The 17,953-nt window shown below is 41.3% G+C and overlaps 1 non-coding gene across 1 annotated transcript; it reads left to right on the top strand.

The window, feature by feature from the left end:
* The first annotated feature begins 17,643 nt into the window (after nt 1-17,643).
* On the top strand, nt 17,644-17,750 carry LOC127088815 (small nucleolar RNA R71). The gene has a single exon (XR_007790631.1). It is a non-coding gene; the product is annotated as a small nucleolar RNA R71 (small nucleolar RNA).
* Nucleotides 17,751-17,953: the final 203 nt, after the last annotated feature.

Genomic DNA, 17,953 nt, shown 5'->3' with positions numbered 1-17,953 from the left:
ACCTAAACTTTTCTAGCGCATACACTATTGCAAGTAGTTCTTTTTCCGTTGTGGCATAATTTATTTGAGCCTCGTTAAGAACCTTACTCGCATAATGTATCGCATGAAAAGTTTTGTCTTTTCTTTGGCCAAGTACCGCTCCAACAGCATAGTCACTCGCATCACACATTAGTTCAAAATTTTCATTCCAATTGGGAGCGACTATTATTGGAGCGGTAACCAATTTTTCTTTTAAAGTTTCGAAAGCTTGCAAACAATCATCGGTGAGGAGAAATACCTGGTCCTTAGAGAGCAAATTGCTCAAAGGCTTAGCCACCTTTGAGAAGTCCTTGATAAAGCGCCGGTAGAACCCCGCGTGCCCCAAAAAGCTTCGGATGCCCTTCACATTCACCGGAGGAGGTAATTTTTCTATCACTTCAACCTTAGCTCTATCCACTTCAAACCCCCTTCTAGAGACTTTGTGGCCTAGCACGATCCCCTCGGTCACCATGAAGTGACACTTCTCCCAATTAAGCACCAAATTGGTCTTCACACATCTCTCCAACACCGTCTTCAAGTTCGCCAAGCATTGACTAAAAGACCCACCAAATACCGAGAAGTCATCCATGAAGACTTCCATTGTTTTCTCTATCAGATCGGCAAAAATGGCTTGCACACATCGTTGGAAAGTCGCCGGTGCATTGCACAGCCCAAAGGGCATTTTTCGGTATGCGAACACTCCAAACGGACACGTGAAGGCCGTCTTCTCATGATCGACCGGGTCAACCGCAATTTGATTGTACCCGGAGTAGCCGTCCAAAAAATAAATAGTATTGTTGGCCCGATAGTCTTTCGAGCATTTGATCCATAAATGGGAGTGGAAAATGGTCCTTTCGAGTCGCGGTATTCAACCGCCTATAATCAATACACATTCTCCACCCCGTTGCAACTTTAGTGGGGATCAATTCATCCTTGTCATTCCGGATTACGGTAATCCCCCCCTTCTTCGGAACAACGTGCACGGGACTAACCCATGGACTATCCGAGATCGGGTAAATCATTCCCGCATCCAATAGCTTTACAACCTCCTTTCGAACAACCTCCTTCATGGTAGGATTTAAGCGGAGTTGTGGTTGAGCTACCGGTTTGAAATCCTCTTCCATCAAAATCTTGTGCATACAATAGGATGGACTAATTCCTTTTAGATCGGAAAGAGTCCAACCCATGGCTTCTTGATTTGTTTTTAGCATAATGATTAGACGGGCTTCTTCTTCATTTGTCAAAAGGTTGCTTATGATGACCGGCTTTGCCTCGGTCTCATCTAGGAATACATACTTCAAAGTAGAGGGAAACACTTTCAATTCAATTGGCGCTTTTTCGTCAATAACCTCCTTCTTCAAGTTTTCCTCCTCTACTTCCCATGGTTGTAGGTCGTCTAAACTATCAAGTTCCTTTAAGCATTCCTCAAGAGCTAGCTCTTCTTCAACAGTGAAAACCTCCAATGAGTCGTCAAGAGCTAACTCCATAGGAGATATCTCATGAATATGCTTTGAAACCTCCATAATAGCGTCTTCGATCACATCGATGCGGAAGCTATCATTTCTATCTTTTGAATGCTTCATTGCCTCGAATAGATCGAATGTAACTTCCTCATTTTGAACTCCCACCTTCATTAAACCGTCATCAACATCTATCATCATTCGCGCGGTCTTCATGAACGATCGGCCCAAGATGAGCGGAGCATCATCATCTTCCTCCATATCAATAACAATAAAATCGACCGGGAAAAAGAATTTGTCGACCTTCACCAAAACATCTTGGGCTACGCCATGAGGATGGGTCGTCGACTTATCCGCCAATTGCAACGTCATTCGGATGGACTTAATCTCAATGTTTCCAAGTCTCTTGATAATTGACAAAGGTATAAGATTAATGCTTGACCCCAAGTCAATAAGTCCTTTCCCGACATAAACGTCACCAATTTTAACTGGCAATGTAACTCTTCCCGGATCAACCTCTTTCTTAGGAAGCGTCCTTTGAATAATGGCACTACAACTCGCATCAAGGACGATGGTCTCCGGTTCCGTATACCTCCGCTTTTTTGTTAGTATGTCCTTCATGAACTTGGCATACTTGGGCATTTGCTCCAAGGCTTCGGCAAACGGAATGTTGATTTGTAATTGTTTAAAAATATCCATGAACCGGGCGTAATACCGTTCATTCTCCCTTTTGGACGGAGCATGAGGATAAGGAAGGTTTTGGATAGGGGTAGCGCTCACTACCTCCTTTCCCTTTGCAACTCTAGCACTCTTCCATCTAGGCTTTTTCACTACCTCCCTTATTACCTCATCACTTGTATTTTTCCCCATCTCCACACCTTTTTCTTTTTCAACTTCACCATTATTTTTATTCTTTTCAACTTCTTCACCCTCACTCCACTCTCCTACTTCACCATCAACATTTTCCTCCAATATTTTCTCCTCAATTTCTTTCTCTTTCTCTCTTTGTTCACTCTCAACTCCTTTTTTATTCTCACTACCCAACTCCCTCCCACTTCTCGTCATGATCGCCTTACAATGCTCCTTAGGATTTGTTTGCGTGTTTGCCGAAAAGGAAGGACCGGGTTGTTGTTCCGCGAGTTGCTTGGCAAGTTGCCCAACTTGAGTCTCGAGATTTTTTATGGCCGCGTCATTGCTCTTTTGATTGGCCATTGACATTTGCATGAATTGCGTCAATGTCTCTTCCAATTTAGAATTGACGATCGGCGGTTGTTGAGATTGATACGGATTTTGGGGAGGGTTTTGACGGCTAGAAGAACCACCTCCATAACCTTGGTTATGATAATAGTTGCTTCTAGGTTGGAACCCTTGGTTCCCTTGGAATTGTTGTTGTTGATTTTGAGGGTGCGGTTGATAAGGTTGTTGTTGTTGTTGTCTCGGTTGATAGTCCCGTTGATTGGCCATGTAGTTTACTTCGTCAAAACCGGGAGGTGGACAAAATCCGGTGTCATGTTCACCTTTACAAAGTTCACAACAAGCTATTTGTTTAGCTTTTGACGGTTCTCTTAACTCTTTGATTTGTTGCGTTAAGAGTTCCACTTGTTGTGAGATGAGCTTGTTTTGGGCAAGGATGGCATCATTCGTCCCTAGCTCAAGCACTCCCGCCTTCTTCAAAGAATTTCCTCGACTTTGACTCTGAAGATCATTTAAAGCCATTCGATTTATAATGTTCGTGGCTTCTTCGGCACTTTTTGACAATAAAGAGCCACCCGAGGTAGCATCCAACAACGTTTTGCAGTTTGGTTGAAGTCCATTTTTGAAGATATGGATTTGAGTCAATTCATCAAATCGATGCCCTTTACATTTCCGAAGCATGGACTTGAATCTTTCCCACGCTTCATTTAATGATTCACTGGTTCATTGTGAAAACACCGAGATGGCCGTCTTGGATTCCATGAATCGGTTATGGGAGAAAAATCTTTCGATGAATTTCTCTTCTAACACGTTCCAGTCTGTCATTACGGCTGGTGTTTGATCTAGGTACCAATCCTTTGCTTTACCGAGCAAAGCGTGGGGGAATAATCGTCTGAACAACGAAAGCTCCAGAGCCTGATCCACTCCGGCAGCCAATGCTATCTCATAAAATTTTGTGAGAAAAGCAAATGGGTCTTCATGGTCCATTCCGGTGAATGGACTTCCATATAAAAGATTTAGAGTTCCCGTTTTCATCTCAGCTTGCCTTCTGGTGTGGTTGGCAAACTGAGCGGTGTTCCTTGGACTGTTTATGCATGGGGTAGAAATAGGTGGTGGTGGTGGTTGCTCCATGTTTGATATGAATGGTGGTGGATTTGTGGTCGAAGAACTTTCTCCTTGCTCTTGGCGTTGTCTAGCCTGTTGCCTCCTACGTCTCGTTTTGCTATTGAGCCTCCTTGCGGTTCTCTCGATCTCAGGATCAAAAAGAAGTTCGTCCACAGGGATTTGCCCTCGATTAAAACATAAGCTGCACACTAAACCAAACAGATTACAAGCACAAGTCAAAAATTAACAAGCTAAAACTTAAACAACCATTGCGATGCTCGCAATATCAATTTACAATCCCCGGCAACGGCGCCATTTTGTTAGTTGTAAATTTACGTGTCGGGTTTTTGTTATCGTATCCACATGGATTGTAAGATATCACCGCCGTTCGATGGTTGTATTAATTCTAGCTCAATGTAACAATAAGGTTTTGGTTGGTTGTCACGTTATCTTGCATAAAAAGGTAATAAATTGCGGTAAAAGTTATGGTTTGAATAACTGAGAAATATTGCCAAAGTTAGGGTTCGATGATCACTTTGCATGTATTTGTTCGGTCAACAATCTTATAAACTCCTTTAGATGATAAATTATTTCACAAGGTCCTCCCAATGTGTTTCTCTCGAACACCCATTGTGAGTTTTGCCATTTTGATCCATTGTTTCTCTCGAACACAATCTATCAAAATGACAACTTTTTAGTTCAACCTTATGGTGAACAAAATCATTCATTACTATCTCTAGCTAACAAACAAGATTGGATGAAAACCTAGGTCAAGAGTTGGTAAACATCTCTCGATCATAAACCAACACAAAGAGTTTTAAATAGAAACAAAGTTTTCATCATATATTCACCATTAAAGAGTTTACACATGAAGATCCTTACATTTACACACAAAGCTAGTAATCACCTACATCTAACCTTGACAAATGGAGGACTTAGCTACTCATTTTCATGGTAGCTTGGTCGGCAAGTTACAAAAAGAAGGTGGATTCCCATCCAATATCGATTATCCGACTTGGATGTTGATCAACCTTCTTCCGAAACTTGCCGACCAAGCTACCATGAAAATGAGTAGCTAAGTCCTCCATTTGTCAAGGTTAGATGTAGGTGATTACTAGCTTTGTGTGTAAATGTAAGGATCTTCATGTGTAAACTCTTTAATGGTGAATATATGATGAAAACTTTGTTTCTATTTAAAACTCTTTGTGTTGGTTTATGATCGAGAGATGTTTACCAACTCTTGACCTAGGTTTTCATCCAATATTGTTTGTTAGCTAGAGATAGTAATGAATGATTTTGTTCACCATAAGGTTGAACTAAAAAGTTGTCATTTTGATAGATTGTGTTCGAGAGAAACAATGGATCAAAATGGCAAAACTCACAATGGGTGTTCGAGAGAAACACATTGGGAGGACCTTGTGAAATAATTTATCATCTAAAGGAGTTTATAAGATTGTTGACCGAACAAATACATGCAAAGTGATCATCGAACCCTAACTTTGGCAATATTTCTCAGTTATTCAAACCATAACTTTTACCGTAATTTATTACCTTTTTATGCAAGATAACGTGACAACCAACCAAAACCTTATTGTTACATTGAGCTAGAATTAATACAACCATCGAACGGCGGTGATATCTTACAATCCCTGTGGATACGATAACAAAAACCCGACACGTAAATTTACAACTAACAAAATGGCGCCATTTTTGTTAGTTGTAAATTTACGTGTCGGGTTTTTGTTATCGTATCCACAGGGATTGTAAGATATCACCGCCGTTCGATGGTTGTATTAATTCTAGCTCAATGTAACAATAAGGTTTTGGTTGGTTGTCACGTTATCTTGCATAAAAAGGTAATAAATTGCGGTAAAAGTTATGGTTTGAATAACTGAGAAATATTGCCAAAGTTAGGGTTCGATGATCACTTTGCATGTATTTGTTCGGTCAACAATCTTATAAACTCCTTTAGATGATAAATTATTTCACAAGGTCCTCTCAATGTGTTTCTCTCAAACACCCATTGTGAGTTTTGCCATTTTGATCCATTGTTTCTCTCGAACACAATCTATCAAAATGACAACTTTTTAGTTCAACCTTATGGTGAACAAAATCATTCATTACTATCTCTAGCTAACAAACAAGATTGGATGAAAACCTAGGTCAAGAGTTGGTAAACATCTCTCGATCATAAACCAACACAAAGAGTTTTAAATAGAAACAAAGTTTTCATCATATATTCACCATTAAAGAGTTTACACATGAAGATCCTTACATTTACACACAAAGCTAGTAATCACCTACATCTAACCTTGACAAATGGAGGACTTAGCTACTCATTTTCATGGTAGCTTGGTCGGCAAGTTACAAAAAGAAGGTTGATCAACATCCAAGTCGGATAATCGATATTGGATGGGAATCCACCTTCTTTTTGTAGAAGATGGTTACAAGATGAAGAGAAATGAAAACTAGGGCATAAAAGCTCCCAAGAACAATGCTGTAAAAATATCTAACAAAAGTACAAAAGTGGAAAAATGAGGTAAAAACTAGGTATGGCACTCAAAAGTGGCACCTGCTACTTATAGAGTAGTACTGGGCTGTCATGCTCGCTAGGCGAGGGTCTAATTGTGGCACCAAAGGCACCTGCGCCCAGAGAAAACAGACTAACTCAAACTGTCATGTTCGCCTAGCGAACAAACCTTCGCCTAGCGAAGGACACGCTTCAACCTCCGCCCCAGCGAGGTTGAGAGGTTTTGCTACTGGAATGCTCGCTGGGGACTCGCTAGAGCTTCGCCTAGCGAGTGAGTGCTGGCTGCGCTTTTCACCAAAACTGAACGAACTCGCTACCACCTTCGCTAGCAGCTCGCCTAGCGAATTTATTGACATTTTACTGGAGCTTTTTGCTAGCAGCTCGCCTAGCGAGCAGGTTGATGAATGCTTGTATTCATTGGTTCCTTTGCCAATTTTCTTGTGTCTTCATTTTCAATTAGTTCATGCCTTTTTCCTGCACAATAACACACAAATCAAGGGCACCAAGCTAGTTTATCAATGTAATGCATTTCATCAAAAACAAAGGTGATTTTGACAATTTAGCAAGGAAATAGAGTGAAAGATACCCTTAATTGATGGCTCAAATAAGCACTTTTGGGTATCTAAAGCTGCCTTACGGGATACCGTCAAATCAGGCGAAGAATGGAAAAACAGAGATTCTTCCACATCCTTTTCCAAAGGCGGAGTTCTTAAAGCATATCCAAACTGTCTAACTGCTAGAGAAGGATTATAGTTGATTCCTCCTCTTCTTCCTACCAACGGAACATTTGGGAAGTTCCCACAACTATGAATAATATCTGCCCGAAGCAAGCTCTGGTCGGACCACCAAGGAATATTTTCAGCTCTCAACCCCATCAATCTCTTCGACCAACTCAACGAGTCCTTGACATTAACGAACACTCCTGATTTGGGTAGGTGAGAACTGAACCACCTATAAAACAAAGGAACACAACAATTCAACAATCCCCCTTTTCTATTCTTATTTCTGTGGTGCACTGAATGAAAGAAATCTCCTAGCAAGGTCGGTACTGGATTTCTCAACACGAAGAGGCGTATTGCGTCCATGTCCACAAATTTGGCGACATTAGGGAACAAGACAATCCCATACATGCAAAGAGCCAACACAATATTGAAACCCCTCTGGTTACCGTCTTCCAGCTTCTTCTTTGCTTCTCCCAGTAAGAAACTCAAATGAAAACCACTAACTTCTCCCTTCTGACACATATTAGCCTTCCAGACTGATTCCTCCAAATATGTGGCTGAAGCAACCATGCTGAGATCGGGCATAAACTCAGAACTGTAGAACAATAACTGTGACCTAATAGGAACTCTGAGAAAACTGGTAATCTCCTCCAGAGTAGAGACCAAAATATAATCCGGGAAAGTGAAACACCTCAATGGAGGGTCATATAACTGTAGCCGTGTGAATAGGGCGTCATGTTGATCTTTGGAAAGAACCGTGACGAAACTTAGAATCAGACCGTAATCCTCTCGGAATCCTTCTAGAGAACCAGGATCCATTAACTGCATCAACTGTTGGATGGGCTCCAGACAGACCACCGGAAACTTGTAGGCGACAAGTCTCTTTCTGCCAATATCCATCTTAAGAGAACCAGAAAAACTCCGACTGGAATCAAGAAGAAGATGTAAACCCCCTTGAAATGGATAAACATGTGTTAAATGATATGAATGCAAATGATGTGATGATGTGAATGCAATGCAGTGGCATGTCAATCAGGGTTGCTGTATCTGCTTGAACATCTATCGGGTTACACTGTCTGAAGAGAAAACCACTGAGGAATATAATACAAGATCAAAGCTCTGCTCCAGAAAACCGGGTTGGTTGGAGGTTAAGGTTTCCTGAATTTAGCCCGCCCCTCACTGGTAGGTTCTAAGAACAGAAGTTCGTCAGCTTCAGCCCTTCAGTCGCGAATAATACGTTTATCACTGAAGGTTTGGCATTATTACGGGACAAAAGACCTCCATTGACTCCCCTCAACAGGACATCCTAAAGCAAGTTCCCAGTCTCGGGGTCCTCAGATTGATCAGCGAGAATGCGCCCACCAGAGCTAACATAATCACGTCTCGGAGGAGAGGCCTTGACTGAGTTCTCGGGAAATGGTCACCAGAGTCGATGATTTCTAAAGGAACATCATGTCGTTACGGAACATCCGTAGGACATAATATATCCAAAAGAAACCTCGTCTGGGTGTGCTTCTTCACGAACGACTTAACGTAGCAACATGCCACGCAAGCCTCATGATCATCCACTCTAAAACCTGTGTGTACACTCAAGCCTGGGTAATGGGCTTATCTCTCATAGAACATCCCATCCCAACAAACAAACAACAACTCCAACAGATACAGCAGATGAATGCAAGCAAGTAAGTAAATAAATGTACAAAAGCATGAACACCCAATGAACCAGAAATCACACAAGCTAGGAGGGACTCGCTTAGGGAAGATGGACCAGCAAGAGGTCAACTTCTTAAGTCCCCAGCAGAGTCGCCAGCTGTCGCAACCTGAAAAATACAGTGCGCGAAAAAAAAAACCGGCGAAAGAAAATGACAGAAGAGTCGCCACCGTGCGTTATTCATCCCAAAGGAGGGAAAGGAAACGCTCGAAGTAAACCTGAAAAAGGAAAGGACAAGACAGGGTCTTGCAACCAAATCTTGGGTTCGGGAGTCGGTTATGCGAAGGGAAGGTATTAGCACCCCTACGCATCCATAGTACTCTACGGGATCCACTTTTGTGGTTTTTGTCTAAAGGGTGTGGGTTTACCTAATGTGTTTATTTACTAAAAAGGTTAAGAGAAATGACTCGCGCGGATGTCGCATCCACTGCATACGTATCTCATCTGAATATGAGAATCAGAGTCTTCGTAGCTCGGCTGACCTATGGGTTGGGGGATGTGTGCTCGCTAAGACATCGCGTCTTATGCCTACGTATCTCATCTGGAATGAGAATCAGAGCAAGCCGTAGTTCGGCTAACTACGGGGTTGTGGATTGGGTTTTGGACGAACGACGTCACTACGCAATCTACCGGATGCTCGACCTTTGGAGACTTACTCGCCTGTAGTAGAAGGAGTAAACGTGTTGCTTTGGGTTTTAGGGTTTGGGATGCGTTGTAGGAACACGCATGCAAAAAGGAAGTCCTAGGCGAAGGAACAGTGCTACCTTAATTGGCAAGCAGACGGGAGACTATCCGAAGCCTCGTGTCCCACGGGGGAACAATCACACCACACAAAACATGTATCTTAGAGTAAAATGCCACCAAGGGGCTCAAACATTGCCTCCTATCGAGGTCTTCCAGCTAAGAAAGCGATAAAGTACGAGAAAGGGAAAAAATTACCACACGGATAAAGATCCGAAGTTACAGCAATTAAAGGATTAGCAACCCTGAGATCTCTCCAGCTAGACCATCAAAGAAAATCAGTCAATACGATTAATCAGGATAAACCTCCGGATGGTATCCCTGCACGAGTATGTGAGCCCTCACGAAAACTCAATAGAAAGGTTAGATAAACAAGGTGAAATCCAGGGAAAACAATGCCATGGCAACACAAAGACAGGTTAGAGAAACAAAATAGGGTAACCAAGAGTTGCCCCTAAATCAAAGTGTAACCACATGAATAATTCCATCAAAATTCACAAAAAGCTCACAAAAAGCAATCAAGGGCAGGAGGCCTAAACCTCTTGTCAAACACATGCATCAAAAGGGTATCAAATTCACCCATAATACCTCATACATTTAGAGCATTCAAATTAAAGGCATAAAGATGATGGATATATGACAAACCTGATTGGAGAGATTGATTAAGATTGAATGGTACGGCCGGATCTGCAAAGTAATACTAGGGTTTGTGTGAGGCGGAGTGAACTTCTCAGGGCTGCCTGAAGGTCGCTGCAGAGTAGTTCCTAGGTTTCCTTCTCTCAAAATCTTTCTCCAGTGAATCTCCCAGTGTAACTCCAAGTGTCTTTTCCTCTACTGAAACTTCAGTATTTATAGACTGATTTTCGTGGGTAGTGGGCTCAAATGAGGGAGACCCAAGTCCAAAAAAATTTGTTATATTTTATTTATTTATTTATTTAATTTTATTTATTTATTTATTTATTTATTTTTTTTGTTTTTTTTTTCCAGGAAAAATGAAGGGTAAATTTTGGGGTATTACAAGTGCCTCGTAAGTTGGTTGCGGTGTGGTGCAAAGCTGTGTAAAGCTGGAGTTGGTCAACATCCATCCCACGCCATCTGAAAGTCCCAGCTCCGTCAGACATTCGTCATCAACATACCCCGTAGCTTGGACTGAACGTTGATATAATTTGAGGTAGTTGTCTCTCTGTCGCTCGCTGGCATCTCCATTTCAGAATACGATAGTTGAGAGGTCGGGAGAAGCTCTCTCTTGACGGGGCATTAGTGTGGTTTATGAAAATATAGGTGTTGGTGGGAGAGATGGATTTCGTGAGTTATAAGGTACTCACACGTTTCTCGCTTAAAAGGATGTAAAGAAATAGTTAATGGAGAAAAGAGTGGTGTGAGTGGGAAAGTAGGATGATTTAATGAAGAAGAAGAGAGGAAGTGCGCCTGTTTTTATAGGCACGCCCTCTGAATCCGTGACGGTCATCACAGGGGGGTTACGGTCGTCACGCATAACGGTTGTGTAACGGTCGTCTGCATGATGTGTGACGGGTGTGGTGCATCCTTGACGGGCGTCACGCTTGTGTGGTAGGTGTCACACTACATGTGACGGTCGTCACATGCACGTTCACAAATTTTTAAAGTAAATGTAGCAGCAGTATAATAAAATGACTGGAAAATTGAATTTATTGTAGAAGCATAAATAAATAGGAATGTTGTTTAAATTAAATTAGAAGATTAAAGTTAAAAAGAAATAATAGCGATAAAAGTGCTAAATAAGAGCAATAAATAAAAGCAATAAAAATGCTCCCTCCCCACACCAAAACATAGCAGTGTCCTCATTGCTTAATGTGAGTAGGAGAGGTCAGCGGTCAATGAAATCAGCCACGGTTCTGTCCCAATGCAGTTACAGCCTGGTTCAAGTGATCAAATTGTTCGACGACAACATCCATTAGGCCTAAGGCATCAAGACGCATGCTCTTTATTTCTTCTTTCATAGTGGTAATGTCAGTATGGAAATCATCCAGATGGGTAAGGAGTATTGCAAGATTTTCTGCATAGGAAGGAAGTTTCGGTTCATCTATGTTATAGTAGTTTGGAGGGGTTTCAGGGTCAGATTCATCAACAGGGATATGGTCATCTAAATACTCATATATAGGCGGTGTCTCAGGAGGTGAAGGTGGCTCAATTGGGTGTTCATTTAAATCATAAATCCAGTTATTTCAATTATGAACACTTGTTCTCTCATGGTTAGGTAGGGTAAACAGTTGGACAACTTCGTTATTAATTAGGTAATCAAAAGCATCCGGCCCAAGGTTTCCTATGATTCTACGGTCAAAGCAAAATTCAATGTCCATGGGTCGGATGTGTCCAAATGGTACATGCTCGTAAAGTGGGCGTCTAAGTCCAATGGCATCGGCTATCATGGTTACTAGGCCGCCTATTATGATTGGGGTGCGAAACTTCTTTGTAAGGTGAATGAGTCTCTCCATCATAAATGTCACAACATTGACATGTCGACCTTGGTCGACACAAAGTAAGATGAAAAGTTCATCTCGTGACACTATGGTCTTGTTCGCTTCCTTTCCAAATAGGGTGTGGGCTAGTATTTTATGGAAGTAGAGGATAGCAGGGTTATAGATCATTTGGGAGTGCATCTCATTTGGGTTAGGGTGGTAGTCTCCAGTTAAACTACCCCAAAAGTAATCTAGGTCGATGTCATCAATTAATTCCTCTTGGTGGGTAGTGAAAACAAATGGGCCACTAGGAAATCCTAGGAGGTCAGCAAGGTCTCTACGGTTATAAGTGAAGTCCATACTAAACAGCCTAAAGGAAATCAACCCTTTGTTGAGTCCGTAACCATGCTCGGGGTTGTAAACTAGGGAGCGAAGGAATTCTAGGGTGAGTTCACGGTAAGTGACAAACCTTCTCTTAATAACAACATTCTCCCATCCTAGTTGGTTAAATATAAATAAGATTCTGTCTCGGATACCTAACCTATCCATGGTAGGTCCATCATAATATATGGATAAAGCCATATCCTTCCGAGCTAAATAATCATAGAGCCTTCTCATACTCTGCCTCTGAAAACTGTATCTACTGGTTGCATGATGAAAGTTAGTGACTAACTAGTTATAAATTCGCTTGTTAATCAGTATCCAATGTTTCTAAGTTAGTAACTAGAAGCAACAAGTATTACTGCATAGAATCAAGGAAAGGGAGCAAAAATACAGATGAAAGTCAAAGAAGGAAAATACTTAATAACAAAGATAACAAATAAAAGAAAAGGCGGGTTGTCTCCTACTAAGCACTTTGTTTAACGTCGTAAGTTCGACAGTAACATTGCGATGTACTAGTTTTGGGGTTGAGGAGGCAGCTCTATAAGTCTTAGACTGTTTGAATAATCTTTGTTGTCAATATTATGGTAATGTTTCAATCGCTGCCCGTTTACCATAAATGGTTCACTATTCAGACCTTTGATTTCTATCGCACCGCTTTTGAGGACTTTTGTGATTTCGAAAGGGCCTGACCACCTAGATTTAAGTTTTCCCAGAAAAATATTAAGTCTCGAATTAAATAGTAGTACTATGTCGCCGACATTAAACTCTTTCCTAGATATACATTTGTCGTGCCATTTTTTGGTTCGCTCTTTATATATCCTGGCATTCTCATAGGCGTCTAGTCGAAGTCCTTCCAATTCGTGAATGTCCAAAATTCGTTTCTCACATGCGGAAGTATAATTTATATTTATGGTCTTAAATGCCCAATAAGCTTTGTGTTCTAATTCCATAGGGAGATGACATGATTTACCGTAGACTAATTTAAAGGGTGTGGTCCCTATTGGGGTTTTGTAAGCTGTCCTGTAGGCCCACAAAGCTTCGTTTAGTTTAGATGACCAGTCTTTTCTGGATATTCCGACAGTTTTTTCTAGAATCTGTTTGATCTCTCGATTCGAAACTTCGACTTGCCCACTGGTTTGTGGGTGATAAGGTGTTGCTAAACGATGTCGGACTCCATACTTCAGAAGAAGTTTTCCAAAGATATTTGATATGAAATGGGAGCCACCGTTACTAACGACTAGTTTTGGCACACTGAATCTAGGAAAGATGATGTTCTTGAACAACTTAATCACTACACGTGTGTCATTTGTCAGAAAAGCTACGACCTCGATCCATTTTGAAACATAATCGATAGCAACGAGTATGTACTTATTACCAAAATAAGATGGGAATGGTCCCATGAAGTCAATCCCCCACACATCGAAGACTTCCACTTCTAAGATTCCTGTTTGTGGCATTTCATCGCGTCTTGAGACGTTACCAGTGTGTTGGCATCAGTCGCAATTTATAACCACATTATGGACATCTTTCCATAGAGTAGGCCAAAAGAGGCCCGATTGTAATATCTTAGTATAGATTTTTGAAGTACTTGCGTGCCTACCATAGGGAGCGGAATAGCAATGAGAGATTATGTCGTCTATTTCATCCTCAGGAACACATCGACGAAAAATAATGTCGGTACCTCTTTTGAAAAGCAGAGGTTCATCCCAGTAGTATTGTTTTAGATCATGAAAGAATTTCTTCTTTTGTTGGTAAGATAGGTCCGGTGGAAGTACTCCAACAGCTAGGTAGTTGACAAAATCAGCATACCATGGCAGAGTTGCATTCACATGAATTTCTTCCGCGGATTCTTCTATTTCGGTATCATTTATTGTTAGTTCAGACATGTCACTTTCCATTTGGGCTATAAGTCGTTCATAAGGGAAATCATCATTGATTGGAATTTGTTCAGGTTTATTCCCTTCGATTCGTGATAAGTGGTCTGCTACTACATTTTCAGTACTCTTCTTAACTTTTATCTCTAAGTCAAATTCTTATAAGAGTAGGATCCATCTTAAGAGTCTTGGTTTGGCATCCTTCTTACGTAGCAGATATCTAATAGCGGCGTGGTTAGTATAGATAATGATTTTCGCCCCTACTAAGTAGGAACGGAATTTGTCTAAGGCGAACACAACGACTAAAAGTTCCTTTTCAGTGGTGGCGTAGTTCATTTGGGCTGGATCTAGTGTTCTACTTGCGTAGTAGATAGCATGAAGTTTCTTATCCTTTCTTAGTCCTAGTACTGCGCCTATGGTGTAATCACTCGCATCACACATGATTCCGAAAAGTAATCTCCAGTCAGGTGGTTGTATGACAGGTGCGGTGATTAAAGATGTTTTTAATTTCTTGAACGCTGTTAAACATTTTGCATCAAAGATAAAATCAGCGTCTTTCATTAATAGACCCGTAAGTGGCTTGGTAATTTTCGAGAAATCTTTGATGAAACGTCGGTAGAAACCAGCGTGTCCTAAAAAGCTTTGTATTTCTCGTACGGTTTTCGGAGGTTGAAGATTCTCTATGATTTCAATCTTAGCTTTGTCTACTTCAATTCCTTTATCAGATACTACGTGACCTAACACGATTCCTTGTTTGACCATGAAATGGCATTTCTCCCGGTTCAAAATGAGATTCACCTTTACACATCTTTCAAGTACCATTTCAAGGTTTGATAGACATCCTTCGAAGCTCTGCCCACAAACAGAAAAGTCGTCCATAAAGACTTCCATAATGTCGTATATAAAATCAGCGAAGATTAACATCATGCATCTTTGGAATGTTGCGGGAGCGTTGCATAATCCAAATGACATTCTTCGGTAAGCGAATGTACCATAAGGGCATGTGAAGGTTGTCTTCTCTTGGTCGTCAGGATGGATTGGAATTTGAAAGAATCCTAAATAACCATCTAGATAGCAGAAGTGGGAATGCTTAGCCAATCGTTCAAGCATTTGGTCAATGAAAGGCAGAGGAAAATGACCCTTCCGAGTGGCTTTGTTTAGTTTTCTATAATCGATGCACATTCTACTTCCGGTCACAACTCTTTGTGCTATAGATTCACGCTTCTCATTCTTAACAACTGTAACACCCCCTTTCTTGGGTACTACATGAACGGGGCTAACCCATTGACTATCGAAGATCAGGTATATGATTCCAGCATCTAGTAACTTCTTTACTTCATCCTTGACTACCGTACTTAAGATTGGGTTGATCCTTCTCTTGTGTTCTCTAGAGGTTTTACAATCTTCCTCCAGCATAATGCGATGCATACAGATAGAAGGACTTATCCCTTTTAGGTCGACGATGTTGTATCCTAATGTAGTTGGATATTTTCTTAAGACATCTAGTAACTTTTCAGTTTCCATCTGTCCCAAGTCACCGTTGACTATTACTGGTCTTTTGAGTTCAAGGTCTAGGAATTCGTATCTTAGGTTCTTTGGTAGTGCTTTTAATTCCAAGTCTGGTTTCTTTGGGCATGGCATGTGGTTGGGCGTAAGTGCTAAGCATTCGCTTAGACTGTCATTTTGGTATGGTTCATGCCAATTATCGTCTTCAAAGATTGGAGGGATTTGGATTTTCATTATATCAGAGTATGTGGTTTCTTGCATCTCCATCTCTCTTACGCACTCGTCTATGACATCAAGTAGATAACAAGTATCGTCTATAGCTGGCGCTTGTAAGAATTGTGTCAAGATGAATTCAACCTTTTCCTCTCCAACTTCGAATGTTAGCTTACCTCTCTTTACGTCTATTATGGCTCCGACGGTACTAAGAATGGCCTTCCTAATATAATAGGTGTACTGGCATCTTCTTTGATGACCATGATTATGAAGTTTGTAGGAATGTAGAATTGTCCTCCACGTACTGGGACATTCTCTAGTATACCGACATGACATATGATTGAGCCGTCAACTAATTGAACAAACATCTTGGTTGGTCTTAGTTCTCCCATATTGAGCCTTTTACATATGGTTAAGGGCATTACACTAATGCTGGCTCCTAGGTCGCATAGAGCTTTGTCTATGACGAATTTTCCAATGACACAGGGTATGGAGAAACTACCCGGGTCTTTTAGTTTGGGAGGCATGTTTTTTTGGTTTATTGCGCTACACTCAGCAGTAAGCGTAACTGTTTCGTTATCCTCGATCTTTTTCTTATTGGATAGGATCTCCTTAAGAAATTTGGCATATGAGGGCATTTGTATGATGGCTTCTGTAAAGGGAATTGTAATGTTTAGTTGCTTCAGAAGTTCAACAAATTTCCTAAATTGCCCTGCAGTTTTAGAACTTGCGAGTCTTTGAGGATACAGAATGGGTGGTTTATAAGGTGGTGGAGGCACATAAGGTTTTTCTTTCTCTTCGGCCTCTCGGGTATTATCTTCCTTCTCCTTCGGTTCACTTACCTCCTCATCGTGGTTTTGTCTGGTTTTTGGTACATAGCAGGATTTTGGAGTCTTGGATCTACGGGTCCGTCTATTTCTTTTCCACTCCTCAGTATAACGGAATTTGCATGTCCTTTTGGATTAGGTTGCGGCTGTCCAGGAAATGTTCCAGTGAGAGCGGCAGTAGATGCTTGTTGTTGAGCCACTTGTGAAATCTGCGTTTCAAGCATTTTGTTGTGGGTGGCTAAGGCGTCTACTTTGTTCGCTAGTTGTTTAAGTTGCTCGCTAGTATGTATGTTTTGGTTCAAGAAGTCTTTGTTTGTCTGAGCTTGGGTAGCTATGAAGCTTTCCATCATTAGTTCAAGGTTTGACTTCCTAGGCATGTTAGGAGCATTATTAGCTGGCTTTTGATATCCAGGCAGAACAGCGGGTGCTTGGCCAGGTGCATATAGGGCGTTGTTATTCTTATACGAAAAGTTAGGATGGTTTTTCCAACCTGGGTTGTAGGTATTCGAATAAGGATTTCCTTGTGCGTAATTCACTTGATCGGTTGAGACTCCTGCTAATATATGTCATTCTGGTGCAGTGTGTCCAGGGGTTCCACATAACTCACAGTTTGGAGTCACGGCAGGCATGGTGGTTGTGGGTGGTATGGTCAAGTTGTCTAACTTTTGAACAAGGGCATCTACCTTAGCATGGACATGGTCAAGGCTACTGATTTCGTACATTCCACTTTTTGTTTGAGACTTTTTTGCTGGAGTTCTTTCACCTCCCCATTGGCAATGGTTTTGGGCCATGTTTTCAATGAGTTGATAGGCTTCGTTGTATGGCTTGTCCATAAGTGCACCGCATGCGGTAGCGTCTACTGTCAGTCTTGTGTTATACAGAAGCCCATTATAAAATGTGTGAATGATCACCCAGTCTTCGAGACCGTGATGTGGACATATCCTCGTCATGTCTTTGTATCTCTCCCACGCGTCGTAGAGAGATTCTATATCTTTTTGTTGAAATCCGTTGATTTGAGCTCTCAGCATAACAGTTTTGCTCGACGGACAATATCGGGATAAGAAAACGTTCTTCAGTTCTTCCCATGTTGTAACTGAGTTGGATGACAAGGATTACAACCAAGCCCAAGCTCTGTCTCTTAGTGATAAAGGAAAGAGGCGTAGTCTTATCGCATCTTGAGATACACCATTCGCCTTTACAGTGTCTGCGTACTGCACAAACTTGGTCAAAT

This window comes from Lathyrus oleraceus, chromosome 5 (genome assembly GCF_024323335.1).
Source record: "Lathyrus oleraceus cultivar Zhongwan6 chromosome 5, CAAS_Psat_ZW6_1.0, whole genome shotgun sequence".
Classification (NCBI taxonomy): Eukaryota; Viridiplantae; Streptophyta; class Magnoliopsida; order Fabales; family Fabaceae; genus Lathyrus; species Lathyrus oleraceus.
Note: the sequence above shows the minus strand (reverse complement) of the source record. Positions and strands in the feature narration are given on the sequence as shown.